Source organism: Protomyctophum parallelum (genome assembly GCF_964188405.1).
Source record: "Protomyctophum parallelum genome assembly, chromosome: 19".
Classification (NCBI taxonomy): domain Eukaryota; kingdom Metazoa; phylum Chordata; class Actinopteri; order Myctophiformes; family Myctophidae; genus Protomyctophum; species Protomyctophum parallelum.
Window position 1 is genome coordinate 4,627,554 of NC_139717.1, and position 14,790 is coordinate 4,642,343.

Below are 14,790 nucleotides of genomic sequence, written 5' to 3' on the forward strand. Positions count from 1 at the left end.
GCTACCTTGTGGTAGGCCGTTCTTTTGGGCTTTCCATTTACTCCTCTGGTCATTTAACTGGACATAGAAGCGCCTGTTGTTGAGGAGGCTTTTCCTGACCATTGTGCGGTGTTGGACAGTGTCGTAGGCAGCAGAGAGATCTCTGAATGCTGCTCCAGTTATTTGTTTTCCCTCAAACCCATCCTCAATGTGTTGGGTGAGGTTGAGCTCTGTCCAGCACAGGAGCGGCCAGGACGGAAACCAGCTTGGTCTTTAGTCAGCTTGGTGTCTATGAGTGGCAACGAGGCGTTGGAGTAGCAGCTTCTCATATAGCCTTGTAGGTGATGCAGAGGGAAATGAGTTGGTAGCTCTTTGTGGATAATGGGTCTTTGCCAGGTTTAAGGATTGCAACCACTTTGGCCTTTTCCCAGACAGAAGGGATGGTTTTCTGTGCTATGCATGTGTTCAGCATCCCCACAAGCCAGGTCTTTGCGTTGGGTCCCAGGTGCTGTAACATTTCTGCCAGTAGGTCATCAATCCCTGCTGCTTTTCCGGGTTTCAACTTTCCCATTGCAGTTTCAAGTTCTTCTAGGTCAAAGGGTTTGGTTTGAGGGCTGGCTGATTGTGGTTGGTCTGATACCACTGTGCGATGGTATTCTCCTGTGGGTCGGTGGCGGTCTTGGTCACAACTGGTGGCCAACAGTTGTAACCAACACCGCCACCGACTCACATAGAATACCATCGCACAGTGGTATCAGACCAACCACAATCAGCCAGCCCTCAAACCAAACCCTTCGACTTAGAAGAACGTGAAACTGCAATGGGAAAGTTGAAACCCGGAAAAGCAGCAGGGATTGATGGCATACTGGCAGAAATGATACAGCACCTGGGACCTAACGCAAGGACCTGGCTTGTGGGGATGCTGAACACATGCATAGCACAGAAAACCATCCCTTCTGTTTGGAAAAAGGCCGAAGTGGTTGCAATCCCTAAACCTGGCAAAGACCCATTATCCCCGAAGAGCTACCGACCCATTTCCCTCCTGCATCACCTACAAGCTCTATGAGAGGCACTAACATTTCTGAACAGACTATATTTACATCAATATGTCTGGGTCCCCACCTACTCACTCAGGGTTGACGTGTCACACCTGCAGTGATGGGAGGGGCACCAAAATGTGGTGTTTTGATTGGTTGATGGGGGCACTCCCTTAGTATAAAAGTGTATGTTTTGTGTACACATGACATGATGAAGATCAAATAGATCGAAACGTTGTCAGTATTTCAATACAGAACTTTTTTTTTTATACCTGTGATGTGCGGGCTCCATCCAATACCTACACCAGTTGTGATGCAACAGAGTTTGCTGTGACTGTTGTGAATTATGGGTGGTGTGGTCTTTGCCAAGACGGTGGATTGTGGCTCATGCCTTCCTGCTGTTATTTATCATGTTGGTGTTCTCTATATCTTTTCGTCCTGGGCATGACGTTAAACTGTTCCGTTCGAGAGGACCGGCGACCCTCGAATGTAAACAGCCACGAAAGGAAACTATGTGTGTGTGTGAGGTGTTCTCTATCATTTCATTCCAGTACTACTACTTTGGGTAGTGGCTGGACATTTGTGTAGATATTGAAAAGGAGGGGGCGAGCAGGCTACCTTGTGGTAGGCCGTTCTTTTGGGCTTTCCATTTACTCCTCTGGTCATTTAACTGGACATAGAAGCGCCTGTTGTTGAGGAGGCTTTTCCTGACCATTGTGCGGTGTTGGACAGTGTCGTAGGCAGCAGAGAGATCTCTGAATGCTGCTCCAGTTATTTGTTTTCCCTCAAACCCATCCTCAATGTGTTGGGTGAGGTTGAGCTCTGTCCAGCACAGGAGCGGCCTGGACGGAAACCAGCTTGGTCTTTAGTCAGCTTGGTGTCTATGAGTGGTATGAGGCGTTGGAGTAGCAGCCTCTCTTGTAGGTGATGCAGAGGAGGGAAATGTGTCGGTAGCTCTTTGAGGATGATGGGTCTTTGCCAGGTTTGGGGATTGCAACCACTTTGGCCTTTCTCCAGACAGAAGGGATGGTTTTCTGTGCCATGCATTTATTCAGTATCCCCACGAGCCAGGTCTTTGTGCTAGGTCTCAGGTGCTGTATCATTTCTGCCAGTATGTCATCAATCCCTGCTGCTTTTCCGGGTTTCAACTTTCCCATTGCAGTTTCGAGTTCTTCTAGGTCGAAGGGTTTGGTTTGAGGGCTGGCTGATTGAGGTTGGTCTGATACCACTGTGTGATGGTATTCTCCTGTTGATCGTTGGCGGTCTTGGTCACAACTGGTGGCCAACAGTCGTAACCAACACCGCCACCGACCCACATAGAATACCATCGCACAGTGGTATCAGACCAACCACAATCAGCCAGTCCTCAAACCAAACCCTTCGACCTAGAAGAACTTGAAACTGCAATGGGAAAGTTGAAACCCGGAAAAGCAGCAGGGATTGATGACATGCTGGAAGAAATGATACAGCACCTGGGACCTAGCGCAAAGACCTGGCTTGTGGGGATGCTGAACAAGTGCATGGCACAGAAAACCATCCCTTCTGTCTGGAGAAAGGCCAAAGTGGTTGCAATCCATAAACCTGGCAAAGACCCATTATCCCCGAAGAGCTACCGACCCATTTCCTTCCTCTGCATCACCTACAAGCTCTATGAGAGGCACTAACATTTCTGAACAGACTATATTTACATCAATATGTCTGGGTCCCCACCTACTCACTCAGGGTTGACGTGTCACACCTGCAGTGATGGGAGGGGCACCAAAATGTGGTGTTTTGATTGGTTGATGGGGGCACTCCCTTAGTATAAAAGTGTATGTTTTGTGTACACATGACCTGATGAAGATCAAATAGATCGAAACGTTGTCAGTATTTCAATACAGAACGTTTTTTTTATACCTGTGATGTGCGGGCTCCATCCAATACCTACACCAGTTGTGTTGCAACATAGTTTGCTGTGACTGTTGTGAATTATGGGTGGTGTGGTCTTTGCCAAGACGGTGGATTGTGGCTCATGCCTTCCTGCTGTTATTTGTCATGTTGGTGTTCTCTATATCTTTTCGTCCTGGGCATGACGTTAAACTGTTCCGTTCGAGAGGACCGGCGACCCTCAAATGTAAACAGGAGTAGCAGCCTCTCTTGTAGGTGATGCAGAGGAGGGAAATGGGTCGGTAGCTCTTTGGGGATGATGGGTCTTTGCCAGGTTTGGGGATTGCAACCACTTTGGCCTTTCTCCAGACAGAAGGGATGGTTTTCTGTGCCATGCATGTATTCAGCATCCCTACGAGCCAGGTGTTTGCGTTAGGTTCCAGGTGCTGTATAATTTCTGCCAGTATGTCATCAATCCCTGCTGCTTTTCCGGGTTTCAACTTTCCCATTGCGGTTTCGAGTTCTTCTAGGTCGAAGGGTTTGGTTTGAGGGCTGGCTGATTGTGGTTGGTCTGATGCCACTGTGCAATGGTAATCTCCTGTGTGTCGGCGGCGGTGTTGGTTACGACTGTTGGCCACCAGTTGTGATGCAACAGAGTTCGCTGTGACCGTTGTGAATTATGGGTGGCTCCCTGAGGTCCTTGATCCCCATGGGGTCCAACAGTGGCCATTGAAGCGTGCACACACACATGCACACATGGACCTTTAAATGAACAACAACACAAAAACTAAGGCGCTGGTGTCGGACTTCTGGTTTACCGGAACGGGGTTCAACTCCCTGCAGTGCCCTGCTCAATGTGTTGTATTTCATTCATTGGTCCATGGTCTCAGGTCATTGAGCGGCGCGCTATAGTGCGCGATTCTTCATCTCCATCCAATAACTACACCAGTTGTGACGCAATAGAGTTTGCTGTGACCGTTGTGAATTATGGGTGGTGTGGTCTTTGCCAAGACGGTGGATTGTGGCCCATGCCTTCCTGCTGTTATTTGTCATGTTGGTGTTCTCTATATCTTTTCGTCCTGGGCATGACGTTAAACTGTTCCGTTCGAGAGGACCGGCGACCCTCGAATGTAAACAGCCACAAAAGGAAACTATGTGTGTGTGAGGTGTTCTCTATCATTTAATTCCAGACTTTCCTTCGTTCATTCCCAACTTCACTGTCTATCTCCTGTGTTCTCCATTCATCTTGAGCGATACACAGTCGTCTGATGTGCGGAGGGAGGTGCCGGCTAGCGCATAAAGGCACGGGACAGGTGTTGTCTTGACGCATCCCGTGTTGATGCGACAGGTGTCATTTAGGGCTGTGTCGACCAATTTGGTTTGACGTGATCGGCTCCAGCTTGAGCAGGCATACTCTGCTGTAGAGAAAGACAGGGCCATGGCAGTTGCACAGATTGTTTGTGGGTCTGCGCCCCTCTTGGATTTCACTAGTTTTCACAGGATGTTATTGTGGGTGTTGACCGTGGCTTTTGTGTTCTCCAGGTGTTTTTTGAAGAAGAGTGTCCTGTCCAGTGTAACTCCAAGATACATGGGGTGGGTATGGTTGGAGAGTTTGTGACCATCCCAAGTGACGCTCAGTTCTTTTTTCGCGTCTCGGTTCCTCAGGTGGAAGCTGCATAGTTGGGTTTGTGTGTCTTTCTTTTTCTGTCTTTCTTTCTTAGGACGGAGATCAAGGTAGACGCCGTTGGAAGGCTCAACACAAGCCGGTGCCCCTAGAGATCCATCCCAAAGCTTCCCTCAGGGAGCCCAGCATGCCAGCTAGCCAGCAAGCCTGCCCAGTCAGCGAACGCAGCCAGTCAGCTCCGCCAGTCAGCCAGTGTAGATAGTCAGGCTGCCAAGCCAGAGCATATCAGCCCTTGCAGTCAGCCACTGCAGCCATGCCAGCCTTGCTCAGTCAGCTCAGCCAGGCCTCTCTCGAGGCCTGGCTCTCTGTCTGCCTGGCCCGGTCTGCCCCGCCCTGCCTTGCAGCAACAGAACCAGCCTTTCTGGCAAGCCAGCCAGCTCAGAATGCGAGCTGAGCAAGCCAGTGCAGCAACAAGCCCAGACTAGGTTACCGCAGCCTTACTGTGCAGCCACAGCCACTCAGCGGAGATCAGCAGGAGCTGGCCAGGCTCCAACCCTTGCAGCGCAGCCTTAGGCCGGATAGTCCCCCTGCCTGCACTTTGTTGCCTTCCTGGCCTGTCTGCCTGCCTAGGCGCCTCGGTCTTCCTGTCTGTCTGCCTTGGCCTGCCTGTCTGAAACTGGTTAAGACTAACTGCGTGCTTGCCAGCTGCGCTGGCTTGCTGAGCTCGTATTCTGAGCTGGCTGGCTTGCTAGCAAGGCTGGTTCTGTTGCTGCAAGGCAGGGCAGGGCAGACCGGGCCAGGCAGACAGAGAGCCAGGCCTCGAGAGAGGCCTGGCTGAGCTGACTGAGCAAGGCTGGTATGGCTGCAATGGCGGACTGCAAGGGCTGATATGCTCTGGCTTGTCAGCCTGACTTTCTACACTGGCTGACTGGCGGAGCTGGCTGGCTGCGTTGGCTGACTGGGCGGGCTTGCTGGCTAGCTGGCTTGCTGGACTCCCTGAGGGAAGCTTTGGGATGGATCTCTAGGGGCATCGGCTTGTGTTGAGCCTTCCAACAGCGTCTACCTTGATCTTCATCCTAAGAAAGACAGACAGAAAAAGAAAGACACACACAAAGTCAACTATGCAGCTTCCACATGAGGAAGGCAGGCAGGAAGGCAGGCACGCAGGCACAAGCTGCCTGCGTGCTTGCTTCGCCCTCCAGTTGCTGCTCCAGTTATTTGTTTTCTCTCAAACCCATCCTCAATGTGTTGGGTGAGGTTGAGCTCTGTCCAGCACAGGACGGGACGGAAACCACCTTGGTCTTTAGTCAGCTTGGTGTCTATGAGTGGTATGAGGCGTTGGAGTAGCAGCCTCTCTTGTAGGTGATGCAGAGGAGGGAAATGGGTCGGTAGCTCTTTGAGGATGATGGGTCTTTGCCAGGTTTGGGGATTGCAACCACTTTGGCCTTTCTCCAGACAGAAGGGATGGTTTTCTGTGCCATGCATGTGTTCAGCATCCCCACGAGCCAGGTCTTTGCGTTAGGTTCCAGGTGATGTATCATTTCTGCCAGTATGTCATCAATCCCTGCTGCTTTTCCGGGTTTCAACTTTCCCATTGCAGTTTCGAGTTCTTCTAGGTCGAAGGGTTTGGTTTGAGAGCTGGCTGATTGTGGTTGGTCTGATACCACTGTGCGATTGTATTCTCCTTTGGGTCGGCGGCGGTGTTGGTTACGACTGTTGGCCACCAGTTGTGATGCAACAGAGTTCGCTGTGACCGTTGTGAATTATGGGTGGCTCCCTGAGGTCCTTGATCCCCATGGGGTCCAACAGTGGTGAAGCGTGCACACACACATGCACACATGCACCTACACACGCACAGGCGCACATGCGTATGCACACCTGGACCTTTAAATGAACAACAACACAAAAACTAAGGCACTGGTGTCGGACTTCTGGTTTACCGGAACGGGGTTCAACACCCTGCAGTGCCCTGCTCAAATGTGTTGTATTTCATTCATTGGTCCATGGTCTCAGGTCATTGAGCGGCGCGCTATTGTGCGCGATTCTTCATCATTGTTGAGGATTTTTTAAAGGTGAAAATCAAGGAAAAGCAAAAGGCTATAGTCCATGGTCACGGACCGCATACTGGTCAAGGTCATTTATACTGGGGAAGATCATTTACTAGTCTTGTAAAGGTCATTTACACTGGTCAAGGTCATTTACTAGTCTCATGAAGGTAATTTATACTGGTCACAGTCATATACTGGTCACGGTCATTTCTACTGGTGAAGGTCATTTATACTGGTCAAGGTCATTTGTACTTGTCAAGGTCATTTATACTGGTCAAGGTCATTTACTAGCCTTATTGAAGGTAATTTATACTGCTCAAGGTCATTGATATTGGTCAAGGTCATTAAGTGGCACGCTATAGAGCGCGATTCTTCATCATTGTTGAGGATTTGAAAAAAGGTTAAATCGCAGAAAAGCGAAAGGCTAAAGTCCATGGTCACGGAGGGCATACTATAGTATGTTGTTTTTCATTTTTTGGTGGTGTGCGGGCTCCATCCAATAACTACACCAGTTGTGATGCAATAGAGTTTGCTGTGACCGTTGTGAATTATGGGTGGTGTGGTCTTTGCCAAGACGGTGGATTGTGGCCCATGCCTTCCTGCTGTTATTTGTCATGTTGGTGTTCTCTATATCTTTTCGTCCTGGGCATGACGTTAAACTGTTCCGTTCGAGAGGACCGGCGACCCTCGAATGTAAACAGCCACAAAAGGAAACTATGTGTGTGTGAGGTGTTCTCTATCATTTCATTCCAGACTTTCCTTCGTTCATTCCCAACTTCACTGTCTATCTCCTGTGTTCTCCATTCATCTTGAGCGATACACAGTCGTCTGATGTGCGGGGGGAGGTGCCGGCTAGCGCATAAAGGCACGGGACAGGTGTTGTCTTGACGCATCCCGTGTTGATGCGACAGGTGTCATTTAGGGCTGTGTCGACCAATTTGGTGTGACGTGATCGGCTCCAGCTTGAGCAGGCATACTCTGCTGTAGAGAAAGACAGGGCCATGGCAGTTGCACAGATTGTTTGTGGGTCTGCGCCCCTCTTGGAGTTCACTAGTTTTCACAGGATGTTATTGTGGGTGTTGACCGTGGCTTTTGTGTTCTCCAGGTGTTTTTTGAAGAAGAGTGTCCTGTCCAGTGTAACTCCAAGATACATGGGGTGGGTATGGTTGGAGAGTTTGTGACCATCCCAAGTGACGCTCAGTTCTTTTTTCGCGTCTCGGTTCCTCAGGTGGAAGCTGCATAGTTGGGTTTGTGTGTGTCTTTCTTTTTCTGTCTTTCTTTCTTAGGACGGAGATCAAGGTAGACGCCGTTGGAAGGCTCAACACAAGCCGATGCCCCTAGAGATCCATCCCAAAGCTTCCCTCAGGGAGCCCAGCAAGCCAGCTAGCCAGCAAGCCTGCCCAGTCAGCGAACGCAGCCAGTCAGCTCCGCCAGTCAGCCAGTGTAGAAAGTCAGGCTGCCAAGCCAGAGCATATCAGCCCTTGCAGTCAGCCACTGCAGCCATGCCAGCCTTGCTCAGTCAGCTCAGCCAGGCCTCTCTCGAGGCCTGGCTCTCTGTCTGCCTGGCCCGGTCTGCCCCGCCCTGCCTTGCAGCAACAGAACCAGCCTTTCTGGCAAGCCAGCCAGCTCAGAATGCGAGCTGAGCAAGCCAGTGCAGCAACAAGCCCAGACTAGGTTACTGCAGCCTTACTGTGCAGCCACAGCCACTCAGCGGAGATCAGCAGGAGCTGGCCAGGCTCCAACCCTTGCAGCGCAGCCTTAGGCCGGATAGTCCCCCTGCCTGCACTTTGTTGCCTTCCTGGCCTGTCTGCCTGCCTAGGCGCCTCGGTCTTCCTGTCTGTCTGCCTTGGCCTGCCTGTCTGAAACTGGTTAAGACTAACTGCGTGCTTGCCAGCTGCGCTGGCTTGCTGAGCTCGTATTCTGAGCTGGCTGGCTTGCTAGCAAGGCTGGTTCTGTTGCTGCAAGGCAGGGCAGGGCAGACCGGGCCAGGCAGACAGAGAGCCAGGCCTCGAGAGAGGCCTGGCTGAGCTGACTGAGCAAGGCTGGTATGGCTGCAATGGCGGACTGCAAGGGCTGATATGCTCTGGCTTGTCAGCCTGACTTTCTACACTGGCTGACTGGCGGAGCTGGCTGGCTGCGTTGGCTGACTGGGCGGGCTTGCTGGCTAGCTGGCTTGCTGGACTCCCTGAGGGAAGCTTTGGGATGGATCTCTAGGGGCATCGGCTTGTGTTGAGCCTTCCAACGGCGTCTACCTTGATCTTCATCCTAAGAAAGACAGACAGAAAAAGAAAGACACACACAAAGTCAACTATGCAGCTTCCACATGAGGAAGGCAGGCAGGAAGGCAGGCAGGCACGCAGGCAGGCACAAGCTGCCTGCGTGCTTGCTTCGCCCTCCAGTTGCTGCTCCAGTTATTTGTTTTCCCTCAAACCCATCCTCAATGTGTTGGGTGAGGTTGAGCTCTGTCCAGCACAGGACGGGACGGAAACCACCTTGGTCTTTAGTCAGCTTGGTGTCTATGAGTGGTATGAGGCGTTGGAGTAGCAGCCTCTCTTGTAGGTGATGCAGAGGAGGGAAATGGGTCGGTAGCTCTTTGAGGATGATGGGTCTTTGCCAGGTTTGGGGATTGCAACCACTTTGACCTTTCTCCAGACAGAAGGGATGGTTTTCTGTGCCATGCATGTGTTCAGCATCCCCACGAGCCAGGTCTTTGCGTTAGGTTCCAGGTGCTGTATAATTTTTGCCAGTATGTCATCAATCCCTGCTGCTTTTCCGGGTTTCGAGTTCTTCTAGGTCGAATGGTTTGGTTTGAGGGCTGGCTGATTGTGGTTGGTCTGATACCACTGTGCGATGGTATTCTCCTGTGGGTCGGCGGCGGTGTTGGTTACGACTGTTGGCCACCAGTTGTGATGCAACAGAGTTTGCTGTGACCGTTGTGAATTATGGGTGGCTCCCTGAGGTCCTTGATCGCCATTGGGTCCAACAGTGGTCATTGAAGCGTGCACACACACATGCACACATGCACCTACACACGCACAGGCGCACATGCGTATGCACACCTGGACCTTTAAATGAACAACAACACAAAAACTAAGGCACTGGTGTCGGACTTCTGGTTTACCGGAACGGGGTTCAACTCCCTGCAGTGCCCTGCTCAATGTGTTGTATTTCATTCATTGGTCCATGGTCTCAGGTCATTGAGCGGCGCGCTATAGTGCGCGATTCTTCATCATTGTTGAGGATTTTTTAAAGGTGAAAATCAAGGAAAAGCAAAAGGCTATAGTCCATGGTCACGGACCGCATACTGGTCAAGGTCATTTATACTGGTGAAGATCATTTACTAGTCTTATAAAGGTCATTTATACTGGTCAAGGTCATTTACTAGTCTCATGAAGGTCATGTATACTGGTCACAGTCATATACTGGTCACGGTCATTTCTACTGGTGAAGGTCATTTATACTGGTCAAGGTCATTTGTACTTGTCAAGGTCATTTATACTGGTCAAGGTCATTTACTAGTCTTATTGAAGGTAATTTATACTGCTCAAGGTCATTGATATTGGTCAAGGTCATTAAGTGGCACGCTATAGTGCACGATTCTTCATCATTGTTGAGGATTTGAAAAAAGGTTAAATCGCAGAAAAGCGAAAGGCTAAAGTCCATGGTCACGGAGGGCATACTATAGTATGTTGTTTTTCTTTTTTTGGTGGTGTGCGGGCTCCATCCAATAACTACACCAGTTGTGATGCAATAGAGTTTGCTGTGACCGTTGTGAATTATGGGTGGTGTGGTCTTTGCCAAGACGGTGGATTGTGGCCCATGCCTTCCTGCTGTTATTAGTGTGGTTGCCCGAATGGGCAACCAGACTCTAGTAATTGTAACACTTTATTATTAGTGTGGTTGCCTGAAGGCAACCATACTATTGTTTTTGTGACCTTTTATTATTATTAGTGTGGTTGCCTGAAGGCAACCATACTATTGTTTTTGTGACCTTTTATTATTATTATTCTTTTTATTATAGATAAACTTTATTTTGCCGCATTATACCTCCCACAGTTTTTGTCGCATGCACTCGAGCCATATGTCAAAACGACGGGCTAAATCGGGAATCGTGTGCGTGTATTGGGATAAGACATTTGTTGGATAGTTTAATTGATATGAATTAATTAGTGCATTAAATTTCCCCATAGACATGAATGGGAAAATGCAAAAACTCACTTTCAAGTATTTTTTCCTCTGAGACCGTAAGGGCTATACTTACAAGACTTGGAGGAGAGATTCATAATAATTACTAAAATTAATTACCTTAGAAGTATAACGTTCTGCCTCATGGTGGCGCTATAACAGCCAACTTTACCTTTTGGGGTATAACTCTTGAACCGTAGGTCGTAAGATCAAAAATATTTTTTCCCTGGATTCCTTGGGTCATGACGCATCTCCCCATATAGGCCCCGCCCATTTGCGTCTAGATAGATTTCCCGCCATTTTGAATTTTCTTCAAAACACACTTTTTGCTCCTCCTCCTACAGATTTTGTCCAAATCTCACAGAAATCGGTACACATGATCTGGGGACCTATCCGATGAAAACAGCACAGTCAGAAATTCCATATTCCATATCAGTCGTCCGTAATCAGCTTCCAAAGTTAGTGGGAGGGGCCTATTTTACAAAAGATTGCACAAATCACGAACGGAAAGTCCAATCCTCCCCAAATTTGAATCACATGTTGATGATGGCCTAATCAACACAGAGCCAAAAGCAATTCCATTTCCATCCATAGGGGGCGCTACAATTGCAAAAACAATTACCCGTTTGTTGCAAAAACACGATTTTGGGGGGGAAATCCCCTTTGAATGACTTACGCATGATCACAAAGGGTGACTTGACATTGTAATTGGCTGGCAAAATTACTGGGAGGGGCCTATACCCGTTTGTTGCAAAAACATGATTTTGGGGGGGGGAAATCCTCTTTGAATGACTTATGCATGATCACAAAGGATGACTTGACATTGTAATTGGCTGGTATAATTACTGGGAGGGGCCTATATCAGCCAACCTATCCGATTAAAACAGCGATCTTCTGTATAGTTCGGTCGTAATCGTCTTCCCAAGTTAGTGGGAGGGGCCTATTTTACAAAAAACGCCACAATTCACGCACGGAATGTCCGATCCATCCCAAATTTGAATCACATGTCGAGGGTGGTTTCATCAACGCAGAGACAAAAGCGATTCCATTTTCGACGGGTGCGATGTGGGCAACCACACTTTGCAATTTCCCAGAATTGCCTCTTTCTAGTTAGTGTGGTTGCCTGAAGGCAACCATACTATTGTTTTTGTGACCTTTTATTATTCTTCTTTTTATTATAGATAAACTTTATTTTGCCGCATTATACCTCCCACAGTTTTTGTCGCACGCACTTGAGCCATATGTCAAAACGACGGGCTACATCGGGAATCGTGTGCGTGTATTGGGATAAGACATTTGTTGGATAGTTTAATTGATATAAATTAATTAGTGCATTAAATTTCCCCATAGACATGAATGGGAAAATGCAAAAACTCACTTTCAAGTATTCTTTCCTCTGAGACCGTAAGGGCTATACTTACAAGACTTGGAGGAGAGATTCATAATAATTACTAAAATTAATTACCTTAGAAGTATATCGGTCGGCCTCATGGTGGCGCTATAACAGCCAACTTTACATTTTTGGGTATAACTCTTGAACCGTAGGTCGTAAAATCAAAATATTTTTTTCCCTGGATTCCTTGGGTCATGACGCATCTCCCCATATAGGCCACGCCCATTTCCGTCTAGAACGAATTTGCAGCAAATTAGCCTTTTCTTCAAAACACACTTTTTGCTCCTCCTCCTACAGATTTTGTCCAAATCTCACAGAAATCGGTACACATGATCTCGGGATCTATCCGATGAAAACAGCACAGTCAGAATTTCGATATTCCATATCGTTCGTCCGTAATCAGCTTCCAAAGTTAGTGGGAGGGGCCTATTTTACAAAAAAATGCACAAATCACGAACGGAAAGTCCAATCCTCCCCAAATTTGAATCACATGTTTAGGATGGACTAATCAACACAGAGCCAAAAGCAATTCCATTTCCATCCATAGGGGGCGCTACAATTGCAAAAACAATTACCCGTTTGTTGCAAAAACACGATTTGGGGGGGGAAATCCCCTTTGAATGACTTACGCATGATCACAAAGGGTGACTTGACATTGTAATTGGCTGGCAAAATTACTGGGAGGGGCCTATACCCCTTTGTTGCAAAAACATGATTTTGGGGGGGAAATCCTCTTTGAATGACTTATGCATGATCACAAAGGATGACTTGACATTGTAATTGGCTGGTATAATTACTGGGAGGGGCCTATATCAGCCAACCTATCCGATTTCAACAGCACAGTCAGAATTTAGATCTTCTGTATCGTTCGGTCGTAATCGTCTTCCCAAGTTAGTGGGAGGGGCCTATTTTACAAAAAAAGCCACAATTCACGCACGGAATGTCCGATCCATCCCAAATTTGAATCACATGTCGAGGGTGGTTTCATCAACGCAGAGACAAAAGCGATTCCATTTTCGACGGGTGCGATGTGGGCAACCACACTTTGCAATTTCCCAGAATTGCCTCTTTCTAGTTAGTGTGGTTGCCTGAAGGCAACCATACTATTGTTTTTGTGACCTTTTATTATTCTTCTTTTTATTATAGATAAACTTTATTTTGCCGCATTATACCTCCCACAGTTTTTGTCGCACGCACTCGAGCCATATGTCAAAACGACGGGCTACATCGGGAATCGTGTGCGTGTATTGGGATAAGACATTTGTTGGATAGTTTAATTGATATAAATTAATTAGTGCATTAAATTTCCCCATAGACATGAATGGGAAAATGCAAAAACTCACTTTCAAGTATTCTTTCCTCTGAGACCGTAAGGGCTATACTTACAAGACTTGGAGGAGAGATTCATAATAATTACTAAAATTAATTACCTTAGAAGTATATCGGTCGGCCTCATGGTGGCGCTATAACAGCCAACTTTACATTTTTGGGTATAACTCTTGAACCGTAGGTCGTAAAATCAAAATATTTTTTCCCCTGGATTCCTTGGGTCATGACGCATCTCCCCATATAGGCCACGCCCATTTCCGTCTAGAACGAATTTGCAGCAAATTAGCATTTTCTTCAAAACACACTTTTTGCTCCTCCTCCTACAGATTTTGTCCAAATCTCACAGAAATCGGTACACATGATCTCGGGACCTATCCGATGAAAACAGCACAGTCAGAATTTCGATATTCCATATCGTTCGTCCGTAATCAGCTTCCAAAGTTAGTGGGAGGGGCCTATTTTACAAAAAAATTCACAAATCACGAGCGGAAAGTCCAATCCTCCCCAAATTTGAATCACATGTTTAGGATGGCCTAATCAACACAGAGCCAAAAGCAATTCCATTTCAATCCATAGGGGGCGCTACAATTGCAAAAACAATTACCCGTTTGTTGCAAAAACACGATTTTGGGGGGGAAATCCCCTTTGAATGACTTACGCATGATCACAAAGGGTGACTTGACATTGTAATTGGCTGGCAAAATTACTGGGAGGGGCCTATACCCCGTTGTTGCAAAAACATGATTTTGGGGGGGAAATCCTCTTTGAATGACTTATGCATGATCACAAAGTATGACTTGACATTGTAATTGGCTGGTATAATTACTGGGAGGGGCCTATATCAGCCAACCTATCCGATTAAAACAGCACAGTCAGAATTTAGATCTTCTGTATCGTTCGGTCGTAATCGTCTTCCCAAGTTAGTGGGAGGGGCCTATTTTACAAAAAACGCCACAATTCACGCACGGAATGTCCGATCCATCCCAAATCTGAATCACATGTCGAGGGTGGATTCATCAACGCAGAGACAAAAGCGATTCCATTTTCGACGGGTGCGATGTGGGCAACCACACTTTGCAATTTCCCAGAATTGCCTCTTTCTAGTTTATGTTTTTATTATAGATAAACTTTATTTTGCCGCATTATACCTCCCACAGTTTTTGTCGCACGCACTCGAGCCATATGTCAAAACGACGGGCTACATCGGGAATCGTGTGCGTGTATTGGGATAAGACATTTGTTGGATAGTTTAATTGATATGAATTAATTAGTGCATTAAATTTCCCCATAGACATGAATGGGAAAATGCAAAAACTCACTTTCAAGTAT